Source organism: Protopterus annectens, chromosome 10.part0, assembly GCF_019279795.1.
Source record: "Protopterus annectens isolate FY-2018-M chromosome 10.part0, PAN1.0, whole genome shotgun sequence".
NCBI classification, from domain to species: domain Eukaryota; kingdom Metazoa; phylum Chordata; order Ceratodontiformes; family Protopteridae; genus Protopterus; species Protopterus annectens.
Window position 1 is genome coordinate 1,060,737,264 of NC_056744.1, and position 16,028 is coordinate 1,060,753,291.

General features: G+C 38.6%; 1 protein-coding gene across 1 annotated transcript in view; it reads left to right on the forward strand.

The window, feature by feature from the left end:
• The window catches only part of LOC122813474 (cytochrome P450 4B1-like), a 561,508-nt gene that overhangs the window by 231,675 nt on the left and 313,805 nt on the right, over positions 1-16,028 (forward strand). The window lies entirely within an intron of this gene.

Consider the following 16,028-nt stretch of genomic DNA (forward strand, 5'->3'; position numbering starts at 1 on the left):
CAACTGATATTAAACCCTAATAAAACAAAACTACTGTTCTTCTCCCCACTCGCAAGTCCTCTCAACCTTCATTTTCTATAACATCTAACAATGGGACCATAATCTCACCAGATATGTATACCAAACTCTTAGGAGTTATAATTGACAACGACCTTAAATATGACATGCACGTCAATCAAACTATTAAAACTGTTAATAAATAACTTGGCTCCCTATACAAAAATAAACCTTTCCTTACCCCTCTAGCTAGGACTGCCATTGCCCGTACTCATCTGCTTTCAGCCCTACTCTATGCCTCACCAATACTCACTAGCTTGAACAAATCTGATCTCAGCAAACTCTCTAGCTACTATAACCAATTTGCCAGGTTTGCCACTGGATCTGCCTATAGGACACAGCACTGTCAAAACCTAAACCTCTTAGGATGGCTAGAACTCCCAAGACTAATTCAGTATAATCAACTCATTGTCGCATTCAAAGATATTAACTACCCTGAAAAAAACACCCTCCCTCAAAAACATCATCCATCCCTACAAAAATGCTAGGCTACTTCGATCTACTGCAAAACTTAGTTCAATCTGTTAAAGCTAACAACCTATCTGGAGACTCTTTGTTTGCAAATTCAGTAGGCAAAACCTAGAATTCGCTCCCAGCTGCCATTACTCTGAACTCCTCACTTAAACACTAACCCAGCATTTTAAAACTCACTGGTTATGCCCCTGCTCTAATCCTGACTAAAGCCTCATCTACTACCATATGTCTGCAATATTGTATTCACAACGACTAACTTGAAACACTAAAAGCTTTGAAAAGTGAAAGTGTAATTTGTATGTATATACTTCTGAATATAAACTGTATTCTTCATAGGTTTGGAAATGTGACACTGTAACTTGTATGTTCACAAAATGTTCAACATATACTATAACTTGCTTGTCTTTATCTGTTTGTATGTTTGGAGGTTTTCCTCCCTGGGCTTCCGCAGAAAATGGACTTGTATCCAGTCAGACTATCCCAGTCAACAAATGCAAAATAAAATAAATAAATAAATAAAACATATCTATACTGATGGATTCTGTAGTTTCTCTGTGAATAAGGGCTATTAACTTGCTGTCAGCCGAGGTTCACAAAACACAGCAGTATTAGGGCAATCACATGGATGCTCATGTGCACTATATTCACTCCATCAAATTAGAATCTCCTCACTGGAGGCATATTTGCATACCTGAGTAAAGCCTTTGACACTGTAAACCACATCCATCTCTTAGACACTCTTTCAACTCTTGGCTTGGATCACAGTGCAGTGATCTGATTTACTAATTACCTAACATGTAATTATAGGTAAAACCTGGGTTAGCAGTGTGCAAGGTTGGATTACTGTTACTCTCACTCTGTAAGAACTTTCTCCTAAAAAATCTGTTACTAGCTTGTATTCCATAATTTATCCATGTGATCCACTTGTATGCATGACAGTGTCAACTCATGAAATTATAGCTGTACAACTGCATGGTGATCTAATGCATCTGTACCCTGTTTGACAGAAAACAACCCTCATTAACTGCATAAAAATATGCCGTTTGACACTTTAGTAAGACCCAAGTAATGTTTAGCTAATAGGTCTGTACATACTCATTAATAGCACATTAAAACCTAAAATGCTACTATCTTGTCGGAAATTCTCAGGATAACTGTCATCAGAATCTAAAAGTAACACTAATAAAGGAGTTTTCATGACAAGTATAGAATATACTGCTCTTCTGACAGAAAATTCATCAGTTCAAAGTATGCATAATCCAGAAACACTTTTTAATACAGTAGGCAGGTCCATATTGCTGCCTCAGAGATAGAAACATAATTATCAGATTCTCAAAAAAGTAAACTGGGTTACCATGAGACAGAAAAAAAGACCTCCATCTATGGGCAGTATCATTCAGAAATCAACAGCTTGATCTTTTTCCAGCTTTAGCTCAAACGTTGATTCACAGATCAGCAAAATACTGTCAGTTCTCACACTAATGGAGCAGTTCTACAAAAGACAAGCAAAAAAATCCAACTGCATCATGTCAGTACTTGGACCCAAATGTGGGATATAATACCTGGCATAAGTGTAGGTAAACATGCGTTACCTAGGTCTTGGCTTTAAATTCATTTTGAATGTGGCAGTACTTTTCCAAGGGCAAGTCACCAAACACCTCAAGTTTCAAACATATACATTACATTAAAAAGGTACCAGTAAGGCAGCAAAGAAAATAAATCTATCCAGAATGACAGTTGTGTTATATCACAAGTTGCCCAGCTCAAACCTTCCAGTGGAATGCTTTTCCTATGTCTGCTTTTTCTTAGGTATTCATACTTACAATAGAAATGGATATTAATTTTGAAGGAAGGTAGTAGTATGTTAGCTGGTAAAAGTATCTGGAATTTTAGGGTATATCTTTGGAAGGGGTGGTAGCAGTCTGGGAGCTTGTGTATAGTTCCAAAAATCTTTGCTGCATTCCTTTTGCCCCAGACTGGCTGAAATTTAATTCTGCAAACTTATGGCCACATTTATTTGCTCAGTTAAAAGAAATAGACACATATATCTGATTTTCTGATGCACCCATCACACAACACTGTTAATTTCACTGCAGTTATACAGCAGTACGCTTAAGACCATAAATATGTAATTCATCCAGTATTGTACTCCTCCTCACGTCTAACGTTCAGGTCACACTATCAGCCACTATTAGTACTCCTTAGTATTAAGTAGCCTTACATTTAGTGCCTAACTGTCCTTAATTCTCCAGTCACTCTTCATACACAGGCTAAACCAGCAAGTCCAAGAAATCTCTGAATGATCATTTCTTAAGATATACAACTACATGAAATATATTCAACTCTAGAGACTCAAAGAACTTACCTCAGCACATCAGCTTGAATGTGTCTCTGCCTTACCTTACTTATGCTACCTGATAAGGATACAGTCCACACAGCCATAACTGTTTTTCACTCTTAGCTGTGATTCTATATAATCACTTTATCGTTCCTGATTTAACGATGTTCTTCGTGTTTCACTGTTGCAGTCATTACATTTGGGTAATCCTGCTGGCAGGTTGCCCTCAGTCGGCCTGAATTCCAAAGTCTTGGGTCCTGCATCGGCTGTCATCACCCCTTCCCTGACGTCAGGTCATCAGGGGTATAAAAGAAGCAGCCGACACCATTTTCTTTAGTCTTTCTTGCCGCGTGGTGCCCGAAGCAGAAACAGTTCGCAAGTGCCAGTCAGCTGACTCCTGAGATTTTTGAGTTTGAATTTCAGATCCGAAATCTTCTATAAAGTACCCCATTGGGGAAACTTTTTTCTTGCTCCAGAACCGATGTCAGAAAAAGTTAATAATTGTATTTCTTGTGGGAAGCAAATACCTCATAAGGACTTTCATTCTTACTGTATTCCTTGCCTAGGCCCTGATCATAACTTTCTGGGTTGTCGGTTTTGTGCTAGATTTAACCAACACACTATTAAGCGTCGGTATGATTTTGCTTTAAACTACTTTGGACGCAGGTTTAATTATCCAGAAGTGTTGTTGGAAAGCCATCTGACCAATGGAGTTCACAAAAAACACAAAGAAAAAGAAAAAGAAAGACAGCCGAGGCCCAAAACTGATGACGAAACTTCTCCTAAGCCAGTCGCTGGTTCGCCGGTTCTTAGTGAGGCGCTTTCGTAGCCCCTGATAACCGCTACTTAAGAGTCGTAGGCCACTACCGACTCCCACGTGGAGTTGGCCATGCCGCTGGAAACTCAAAGTACTGGAGCCTCGGACGCTAATCCTTCAGATGGGTCCAGAGCTGTGGAGCAGGCACCGGCTTCTGAGGGTGTATTCAGACCCAAACATCTATACATTACACTGACTTCAAAGGCAAAGACTAAAGCACCTTCAAAGGCAAAGAAGCAAACTCAAGAGCCATGAGGACAGGTTTCCATGCCCAAAAAACAGATGCTCAAAATGGCCGAAGACTTGATTACCTTGATCAGGGGTTCCCATCCCCCTCCTGATAAGAGGCCTAGGCAAGAGACTGACTATGAATCTTCAGATCAGGTTTCCATTTCTTTTGATTCCTCTTCTGATCAGGAATATTCTTTTCCCCCTATGAGGATTCTGATGCTGATGAATCCATACCTTCAGCTTCTCCTCCTGAGGACTATTCTTTTGGGGAAACCTTACATACCATGAGGGAGCATTTCCACTGGGAGAGCCAAGATTTTTCAGAATCTAAAAAGAGGCTCAGGGATTTCCTGCTACTACCTCAGCACAAGCCACTAGCCATCCCTCCTGTGTTAGACATTGTAGATGATGTGTTTTTGGAGTCTAGCCTTACCCCTGACTCCTTACCTCCAGCTCCTGTTAAGCCTGACAGATATTACAGGGTTCCTGACTCACATAAATTCCTTTTTAAAAACCCTGCTGCAGACCCAGAAACTATTTCTCATGGTCCCAAGGGAGTTAAGGCTTCCACTGCAAAAAACCCTACCCCTTCTCACAGGGATTCTAGGGCACTGGATAGATGGGGAAAAAAGGTTTACACATCTGCTACCTTGGCTATAAGAGCCTTAAACTATCAGTTTCATATGCTCAAATATCAGCAACATGTCATGGCATTGCTTAAACAGAAAATGTTGTTAAACTCTGAATGTGCAGAAAACAAGGAAATGCAGGATATATTGCATGTAGCTGAACAAGTTGGAAAGCATACTTTGCAATGTGGTTTTGATTCTTTAGAGGCCTCCTGCAGGGCCGCAGTTACAGGTTCTGTAATTAGAAGGCATGCTTGGTTAAAGGAACAAAATCTGCCTGATCATGTTAAAGTTAAATTATTAGATGCACCTTTACAGCATGATACTTTGTTTGGTGTTAAGGCAGAAGAGGTGTTAAAGAAAATGGAGGACAAGGCTAAATCTATGCAAATGGTCAAAGATTTCTTACAAGTACAGCCACCTAGGTTTAGTAGACACTGGCCAACAAAGAATTGGTCCTTTCCTGTGTCAGACAGACCTCAAAGGGGCAGACCCAGATGCCCTAGAGGCAGATCCCAGGCGCAAGGTTCATACAGGTCAAAGCAATGGGGTGCTTCTACCTTCAAAAGTGGAGAAGACAAATCACAACCTTACAGGAAACACTCCCAATGACTTCCCCCTGCCTGCACCAAGCACTTATTTCCTGGCTGCACCCTTAGGGGGAAAATTAGCACTTTTTTCTCAAAATTGGCACATTATAACCCAGGACAAGTGGGTTCTAAATATCGTGTCACAAGGCTACAAGTTCCATTTCCATACCCTGCCAAAGGCAAACGGCTGGCCAAATCTGCCAAAAAATCAATGGGCAGAGGCACAAAAACAAGTCTTATCCCTCATGGACATGAGGGCCATTCAACAAGTGCCAGAGCAAGAGCGGGGACAAGGATTTTACTCAAGACTGCTCTTGGTACCCAGAAAGGAGAAGGCCTGGAGGCCAATACTGGATCCATCAATTCTGAACACATTTCTGGATATACCAAAATTCAAAATGTTAACTTTGCAGCAGCTTCTGCTCATGCTGGGCAAGAATGCTTGGCTTGTAACTTTAGACCTAAAAGAGGCATACCTGCATGTCCCAATCAGACAAATATGCAGAAGATGACAAAAACACCTCACAATTCAAAAAATAAAAAAACACACAGCCAGCCAGTACTTCACCAGTAACTTGCTTTTCTTTTATTGAACGATCTGGTACCTCGGCAGTTCGCCTTCAAGGATCACAGTTAATTCAATGCACTCATAACATTTATATACACTTCTCTTTTAAACAATTAACAAATTAATCCCCTAATTAATCAATTTAACAATAAAGGATTATTTAAAGTGACCTTAAACCAACCATAAATTTCTATAACATGAATATAAATATATAAATACATGAATGAATAAATAAATAAATAAATAAATAAATAAGTGAGCGTGTGCTAAACATCAATAATTCATTAAATGCCTAATTCTTGATTCATACTATTAGGCTTTAAGGTATGGAACTTGAAAATCATTCTAGTCTCAAGTTCCAGTAGTTTTCCTACAACATCATCTCCCCATGCAGAAGATACCTCAGATTCAAGGCTGGCTCAATGCATTACCAATTCTCTGCACTGCCCTTTGGCTTATCTACTGCACCCAAGGTCTTTACAAAGTGCCTGGCACCACTAATTGCATCCTGCAGACAAAGAGGAATACAAATATATTCTTACTTGGACGACTGTCTAATTCAAGCAGAGAACAAGGACATCCTTCTACAGCATTTGGCATTTGTGAAAAAACTTCTAACATGCCTAGGGTACACAGTCAATGAAAATTAATAAAAACTAGTACCCTCTCAAGAGATAAAATTCCTGGGTGCAAGCTTAAATACAACTGCCCAGATGGCTTATCGCATGCCAGACAAACAAAGGCAACTGACTACCTATTTCAAAATGTTAGCAACAAAAGCCCAGTTATCTGGAAGAAAAATTCTGCAGGCTTTGGGCTTCATGGCATCCTGCATCCTACTAATTCCATATGCAAGACTGCATATGAGGAAACTTCAATGGTACCTAAAAAGTATTTGTACTCAACATTGCCACAGCCTGGAAACTATAATTACTGTCATTCCCTGCCTGCAATAGGAATTTTGATGGTGGGCAAAGGCTTGTCACCAAAACAAGGGACAGCCATTCACATTGCCCCCAGCCAGGCAGACACTAACAACGGATGCATCAGATTATGCCTGGGGGGCCCACATGGCAGGAAGATGCATTCAGGGAACATGGACCTCAAACCAAATGCATCTACATATCAATCAAAAAGAAATGCTAGCTGTACAAAATGCCCTGACAGCCTTCAAGGACCTACTTCATCCAGGACAACTACTGATAAAGACAGACAACAACATGGTCATGTGGTATATAAACAAGTAGGGGGGCACACATTCTTACCCCCTTTGCAGACCAGCCATGCCTTTGTGGGACATAGCATTGACTTACCAAGTACATCTGCAGGCACAATTCCTGCCAGGAAGGAAAAATACTCTGGCAGATTATCTAAGCAGAAACCTCATGGATCCCCACGAGTGGCAATTGAATCCACAAGTCTTCAGCATGATAACAAGGAAATGGGGATGCCAGGACATAGATCTATTTGCCTCTCCTCACAACTACCAACTAAAGAGATTCTGCACAAGGATTTATCACAGACAAGCATGGAAAGTGGATGCCCTATCCTTCAGCTGGAAAAACCTATCAATATATGCCTTTCCCCCTCTGCCTCTCCTCCCAAAGGTACTCCTAAAGGTCAGACAGGAGAAGCCAAGATGATACTGATTGAACCAGACTGGCCCCACCAGCACTGGTACCCAATATTAAGGAGCTTGTCTCAATGCCCAGCTTGGACCTTACCTCAAGTACTGCATCTACTGTCCCAGCAAAACAATCAGATCCTGCACAGCCAGCTCAGGACTTTAAACCTGGCAGCATGGCGGATAATGTAGTCATACAAAACACTCCTCTCAGCAAAGCTGTGATGGATGTCATTTTGGAAGCCAGAAGGCCTAGTACTAGAAAATCTTATGCTGGAAAATGGAAGAGATTCTGTGCTTGGAACCAGGCACAAGGAACAGATACAGCTGTGCCAAATATTACTCAGATTTTACAGTACTTAACTAAGATGCTGGACAAAGGCCTATCTTTCTCATCTATTAAAATTCATGCCTCTGCCATTTCGGCTCATTACAATGCAGATCCAACAATCTTTTCTCACCACTTATTAAAACAGTTTCTCAGAGGAGTCAAAAATTTAAGGCCTCCAAGGAGATCACCAATGCCTGTATGGGACTTCAACTATGTCTTGGAAAAACTCACCCTGCCTCCTTTTGAGCCAGCTGCTACTGCTGATATAAAGTTTATAGCTTGGAAAACAGCTCTGCTCCTAGCAATAACTTCTGCAAGTTGAGTTTCGAGTTTTGAGCTACAGGCACTCATGGCTGTGGAACCTTTTATCATTTTTTATCTGGACAGGGTCTCCCTGAGGACAAACCCAACATTTATGCCTAAAGTGGTGTCCAGTGTGGCTCTTAACCAAACCATTAATCTGCCAACTTTTTATCCAAATCCACAGAACAAGGGGGAAAGAATTCTGCATTTTTTGGATGTACACAGACAGCTTAGATTCTACTTGGACAGAACCAAAGTTTTCAGAAAGACAGAGCAATTACTAGTGGCATATGCTACAGTATCACAAGTAAAGGCTATCTCAAAGCAGACTATTTCAAAGTGGATAGGCCACTGCATTCGTTTCTGCTACTTATACCATGGCAAGCCAGTGCCTAAGGGCATTAGGCCACATTCCACCAGAGCTGCAACCACTTCAACAGCCTTTCTCAGGGGAGTACCAACCAAGGACATTTTAGAGGCAGCTACTTGGAGTTCAGTGCACACCTTTACAAAGCACTATCATCTGCCACTCCACTCTAAATCCAGGGCAGGCTTTGCCACTGCAGTTCTGCAGGGTCTCATAGCCGCTCCTAATGCTGTTTAGCTCCAGCCTCCCAACCATAGCTTTGGGAATCTTCCCAAATGTAATGACTGCAACAGTGAAACACGAAGAACATAGTACAGTTGTGTACACTTACCATAAATGTAGATGTTCGAGTGTATTCACTGTTGCAGTCCAGGTTACCCACCCACCATCCCCCCTTTTCTTCTGATGGAAACTATCTTTCCTTCTCTGATTTATGCAACCTATGTGGTGTATTTGCTTGTGGATAAAGGTAAAGTTTATATTGCTGCATGTAATTTTATATATAGATATAAATTTTGGCTACCCTTTTAGTGGGCACCTGACATCTGGGGCAAGAAAAACTAAAGAAAATGGCGTCGGCTGCTTCTTTTATACCCCTGACGATCTGACATCAGGGAAGGGGCGACGACAGCTGATGCAGGACCCAAGACTTTGGAATTCACGCTGACTGAGGGCAACCTTCCAGCAGGATTACCCAAATGTAATGACTGCAACAGTGAATACACTCGAGCATCTACATTTATGGTAAGTGCACACAACTGTACTTTCCTCTGCTATACAGTGTCTCTGTATACTGTCTACTCTCACTCTGTGAAGGCATGTACTGAACTGTTCTCATGTGTTTATGGCTGTAACAGTTTTAAAATCTGAGACTAATAAATGCAAGTCTTGGAACAGTGAGACTGAATGTGTGAAAATTTGGACTTCCGTATCTTAAGTCCAAGATCGCTATCTCTTGAGTATTCCCTTTTCAATGAGGTATAGCAATCTTGGAAATAGTTTATATAAGTAGGTTCAAAAGATGTGCAAGGCAGCTGAGTTTTATGACCATTTATGCCTTGCCAAAAGCTACTCTTAGACTGCACCCATCACTCAAGGAAGACTAAGTAGGCCAAACCCAAGGTGACTGTCAGTATTCATCCAATTATATGTTTACTGTTTAATACTAGGTGCAGTACCTAAACTTTATAATTTTTATAAATTATTTGTTACCTTACAAGGATACTGGTATAAATAAAAGCTAGTGCAATTAGTGATATATTATGTGAACTGTGTTTACTGAGATGTTGTAGTAGTCTTGTATGCTTATGTGAAAAATGCATTTAAAATGTTATGACATATTGCAGTTCTTGTTGCAATGGCTGAAATTGATCATTACAGCTGAGCTTTCATTTCTTATTGACATTAAATACATAGAATATACCTGCCTTGACCTGTTTGTAGTTATTGATAGTTTGAATGCTAGAAAGTAACATGTCTCTTAGCCATTGCTATTCCAAATTATTTATTATAGAATAAACTAGAAGAACTGCTCAGTTCTTGTTTAATAAAGATACATGTCAATGATCCTGACACACACACACACACACACACACACACACACACACACACACACACACACACACACACACACACACACACATACACTGATAAATTTGTAGAGGAAGGAATAACAAGGCAAATGATGGTGTGCTGTGATATATTATATTAAAAAGATGTGACTATACCAGCTGTAATCTGTAAGGATGTCAGAGTCAAATCATAATTTAGATAGTAATGCTATATCCACAAATCAGCCATATGAAAATATTTGTTATGGCAGGAGCTCCAAGCTTGACTTTTTGTGGTTTATAATAGGTATGTTCATTTAATGAAGTCACTGATATAACATAAGTTGGATTTTCAGTAACATTTATTAATAATTGCTCTTATTTTTTCATAGCTGGTGATGTTTACATGAAGATACCTACTCAAGAACAGCATCAGCTTTGTATTTTTCTTCTTCCGGCTTTTCCCGGTTAGGGGTCGCCACAGTGGATCGTCTGTCCACTCATGATTGGCAGTGGAGTTTTTCAGTGTTGAGTTGCCAGCCCGGCACCCAACCTTCCACAGAAGGCACACACACACACACACACACACACACACACACACACACACACACACACACACACACACACACACACACACACCTAGGGCCAATTTAAAGTGCCCAATCCACCTACTGCATGTCTTTGGGATGTGGAAGGAAACCGGAGCACCCGGAGGTAACCCACATGACCACAGGGAGGACATGCAGACTCTGCACAGAAAGCACTCCAGCCGAGAATCAAACTGGTGAGCCTCTTGCTGTGAGGCAGCAATGCTAACCGCTGCACCACCGTGGCTGACCTAGCATCAGCTTTGTATTATTGGGTCTTATTGTAATACCATTAACAGATAGCCATTCCTCTGCTTGAGGCATGATATTATAAATACCTGCATATGTTGTAAATATGCCTCACTCAGAGAGTGTATCATTCATATGTTGTGTCAGAGTTGCATATTTACTAGGTTCTCATAAGATATTCACAAGTATAACATAAAAGAAACCATAAAAGAGATTTTTTCTGGCACTATCTCTTGATTCCCACTTTTCAATCAGAAAGTGTATTTGTATCCCTGATAATATGAATAAGATTTTCTCATTTAGTTTTTAAACCATTTGCAAGCAGCAGGCAGAAACCCAGCCTCTCAATATGGACAGAAACATAATGGGAACCAGACTGTTTGACAAGGATCATATACATGATTCCTGCCCGATAGCAGCTGCTTGTGCAAGCTTTCAAATCAGTGACATCACTGCATCAATTTCCCTGAGATGTAGTCACTTCAAAGATGATTATATTTTAGTGGAGGCAGAGGCCATTCCTTAGCCAGCCTCATCACAAGATTATCACAGCATACCATCTAAGCCATATACACAGCCCTACACACATGTAAATCACTGTTTATTAAGAATCAGAGGATCACTTTGTTTACAGTTATCTGTTTTCTTTCTCTTAAATCCCCACTTGGCAAACAAAGTTGTCCATCCTTATCTTTGGTCTGTGGATGAGTATCATCTCCATTTTTTAAGCACTTCACTGGGAATATCTTTTATGTAATCAGGAAAGATAGGGTTCCTTACATCCGAAAAAAAAGAAAGCAGCTATAGAAATACAACAGGAACAGAAATTAAACATGTTAGCTTATCATTGTTTCCAAAGATGGGGCAATGAATAATTCGTATTACCCTATATCAGTATTGGTAATCCTATGACTCAGATTATGGTCCACTGACAATATTCTAGAATAGCCAAAAGAAGACATGTTGCTATCACTTAATCAGCAGTGTAACTGTCACTCAGTGTACTTTCATCTTGTTAGTTTATACATCTTTGAAAGCTTGTGGTGTGTGAGGTAAATCCTTACTAATATGACATAATACTATCTAATAAGCTGATGTTTCATGTAGTGTAAAATAAAAATTGGAACCTACATTCTACATTTTGACAGTTAGTAACAGCATCATGTTCTACCCACTTGATGACTGGAGATTCTGAACATAAATTAGAAATTAAGCATATTTTTATGCTAGTGAACATGTTCTCATTCAGTATGCTGCCAAGCTGTTTGAGTTGGAAGCAGAAGTCTGCAACATTCCTATGTATTAATAAAATGTCCAGCTAAAGTATTAGTGAAGTTGCCACTGATATTTCCTTAATACGTTTAGGGCCAGATTAGAAAAATTACTGCTCAGTTAGTAATTGCTGCAGAGTACTATGTCTAACTGCAGTTCAGAAAAATCAATGAACACTAAATGTTAATAATTTTTAAACACCTTTATTAAATAATCACTTATGACATAGGCACACATACAGTAAAAGAAAAGAAAACAAACCATATTAGCATTTTTCCATTTGCACACATTACATATTACATGTTTTTTCATTATTTGGTGGAATGGTATAATGGTTAAGGTGTTTACCTCACATCCAGGTGGAGGGTTTGATTCTTACCTTTAAAAGGGGAAATCAGCTAGATTTAAAATGACCCTCAAAGACAGCCTAGTTCATTGGGGGTTGGCATAATTGTTAAGCTGTCTGTTTTATAGACAGAAGGTGGATAGTTTGAGTGTCAACCATGGGAAGCATGGCTAGACTTCAAACTCCCTGCTGCAGTCATTAGCCTAGTAATTACCTATCAACCTATTTGCAACAACTGTCTTCCAGTGCAGCATTGCATAAATTGCTCAGCTCTTGCCTTCTCTTAAACCTTCCTCCTCCTGATCTTCATTTTATGCGTACTTTTCCCAGAAATTCCATTTAATGTTATGTAATTTGTAACATCCCTCTTCCATTTTATATCTCTTTTACAGTATACAATACTTAAATGCAGTTGGTTTAGATTTAGATTTCCATTTTCTAGTAATTTCTTTAAGCTCAGAACAAGCTGCTCACATGGCTGCTCTTGTGGCCTACTGCGCAGTCGCCCTCATTCTTTAATAGAAGTTTTCCAGATTCATCAAGACAAGATCTACCCTTGACAAAGTCAAACTGCAGGTTTTGATATCCTAGTTAATGAGGTTAAATACAAAACATTTCATGGCTCTACATGTAAGTCTCAATAGAGTGATGGGTTTGTAACTTCCAGGGTCAGTGGTGGGGCCTCTCTTGTCAATTGGTGTCACAACAGCTGTGTGCCACATCTGTGTGAGAAAGCTCCTTGCTATGCTAAAGTTAAAGAGGTAAAGGAGTGGGTCTGCCAGTGCTTGCTTAGTGTTGTTTGAAAAATGAATTATGTATGTGCTGCTGTGCTGTACTTGTACTGGAAGCAAAGTCTTCTTAAGTCACAAAGTCTTGTTGGCTGTTTACTGTTGAAATCAAAGTCTGGTTATAACATAGAGTTTTGCAAGACTGTATCTGCAGTCTGTTTAAAACACAGACCCTTGCAAACTGGACTGATGAGAAAATATACTTTGCATCACAATACTACTTTTACCTTTAGTGCAGTTATTATAATGACTTATTCTTATAACAAATGATACATACTACTGTGACAGCTTGTAGCATAGATGTTCGAGGTTTACTTCATGATCAGCATGAATGGTTATACACTCTTACAAGCTGTTTCCTCAGATACTCGTGTTCCTACAAATACCTCTAACACAACTTGATTTTTACAGTCTTTTTATGCTTTTTTAGGATCCTGTTTTTCTTCTTTTTGGACTTTGTACAGAAACATCTGTTTGCTGATGCTTGTATTTTAAACTTGTTTTTTAAGGAAATATATTGTGGGAAAGCATGTGCAAATTGTTTTTCCTGCTGAATATGTCCATTCATCTGTGAGGAAGTGTGTCAAGCTTTTTCTAATATTGTGACATGTTTTTAAGGAAACATCTTGTAAAAAAGCACGTACTGCTGATTTTATAAAAAAAATGTCCATTCATCTGTCAACTTCTTTACTGATACTGTGGGAGAACAAGTTTCTGAGGAAACAGCTTGTAAGAGTGCATGTACTGCTGATTTTGTAAAAAGCATGTCCATTAATAGATGTTCCTTGTTTTTCAAAATACAGTCAGAGCTATGTCACATAGTATGGATGCTCATTACATATTGCTAAGCTCTACTCCTACATTTAAGCAAGATTTTATTTTATCTCTTATTTATTTTGCATATTTGTAGAATAATTGATTTCAACCTTTATTCATTGTTTAGCACACTCTAACAGTTCCTCCTTTTTATTTAAACCAGGGAGACAAATTCATCATTGTTTGGTAATACATTTTTATTATGGCAATTTACAACAGTAACATTTTGAATGGCTTTTGTTAAACAAACTTTAATACATGTGAGTAATATGCAAGCAAGCACTACAATAGTAATAATAGTGATTAAAATATAATGATTTTTCATGTCCACCCTGTAAATAGATCACTAAACCACTCACTCCAATCATCATTCTAGTTTTTTCTAGTATGTTGTGACCCTTGCACAATGACATCTAAATGTGTTTTATCTGGAATAAATGTACAACATTGTTTTCCTATTAAGGCACATGTACCCCTTTGGGATGCTAATATGTAATCTAACGCCTTTCGATTTTGTAAAACCATAGTTTGTATGGCTGTCATTCTGACAGTATTGTCTGAGATTGCATTAAAAGTGGCATTTGTCAATACTTTAACCAATTTAGATAGTTTTCTTAACTCCCAAATGACTTTTGCTGCTCCATACTATGGAAATATACCTGTTCCTGAAATTACATCATCCCCTAAATCCATATCTTTTATTTTTAAATAATCCAGATTTTGATCATAAATACATGATGTCTCTAGGTTATTTACTGGATTTTCTGGGTTTTCAATTATAGGTAATTCGTCTCTTTTTCTTCTTGCATTTCTAATGCTTCCCTTTGGTAAGTCTTTCACGTGATGCATTGCTGGTATTACTAATCCAATATAACAGGTGCCATCCCATCCCTTCGGTAACCATTTATAAGCATATTTACCACAAATGTAATATAACCCATCTGACAGGGCAACACTATTATTTACTATACTACCATTTATTTGTCCCATAGTATGAGTTTTATCATGTATAACCATAACATTTTTATTTGTTTTACTTTGCCAATATGTAACATTGGTTTTGCACACATTTTTATCATTCTGTAAAAAATGAAACACAGCTGTCACTTAATATTAACTGATCCTTGGCTGGCATTAGAATAGGGAAACCATGAAAAAATACCCTACGTACTGGTATGTGGTTATGAAAGTTTATCATTTCAATTTTTTCAACACAATTATTGTTACCCACTGGGATGGTTCCATTTTGTTAAAAACATGTGATTCCCTGTACTATAGCAGATAACTGTACTCTTGCATTATGTAACTGTACATTTATAACTTGGTCTCCTGTTTCATTTATTAATACCCTCCAACTACTAACAATATATAGTGGAACTTGCACCAGAGGCATAACCCCTATTATTTTAGGTATTAAACTACATACCCAGCAATTCGAAACATTCATACTTTTTGCATACCAACATTGTCTTGCCAAAAATGTATTAAAAGATAGTGACCAATCTTGCTCATGTTTCCACATCTCTTTCTCTCTCTCATGTAACTTTACAGTTTGATTAACAGGTTGTAAGCACAATTTAATGCTAAGTAATACAGTAATAGTATGATGGCTATTATCAATTAAAAAATTCCTTTAAATAAAAATTCCATTGCTGAATCATTTTGCCTTTGGTCATCCAAAACTGGATTTCCAAAAGGATACACTTTAAACCATGTCAATTTCATTATGTTTTCTCTATGGGAAACCTACAAGAGAATACACGTAATCAGATTTACATTGCTCACTAGTTTTAATAACTCTTAACTGATCTTTATATACCAACATTGTTTTGTTTTTCTTTTTTCCTTAGATTTTATACACTAATGGTCCAATTTGTTCCACTACTTCAAAAGGGCCTTGCCAGTTGGTATTCCATGGACCTTCCATTTAGAACATTTTTACCAATACTTTTGTTCCGCAGGGAAGGTTTTTTCAGGTGGGAAAATTGGCTCCTTTTTCCATAGGTGGAACGCCTGCTCTCTTGCATTGTAATCACATATTTCTATAAGCCCTTTTAACCATTGCTGATGCGTACTGATTTTTAACATAGG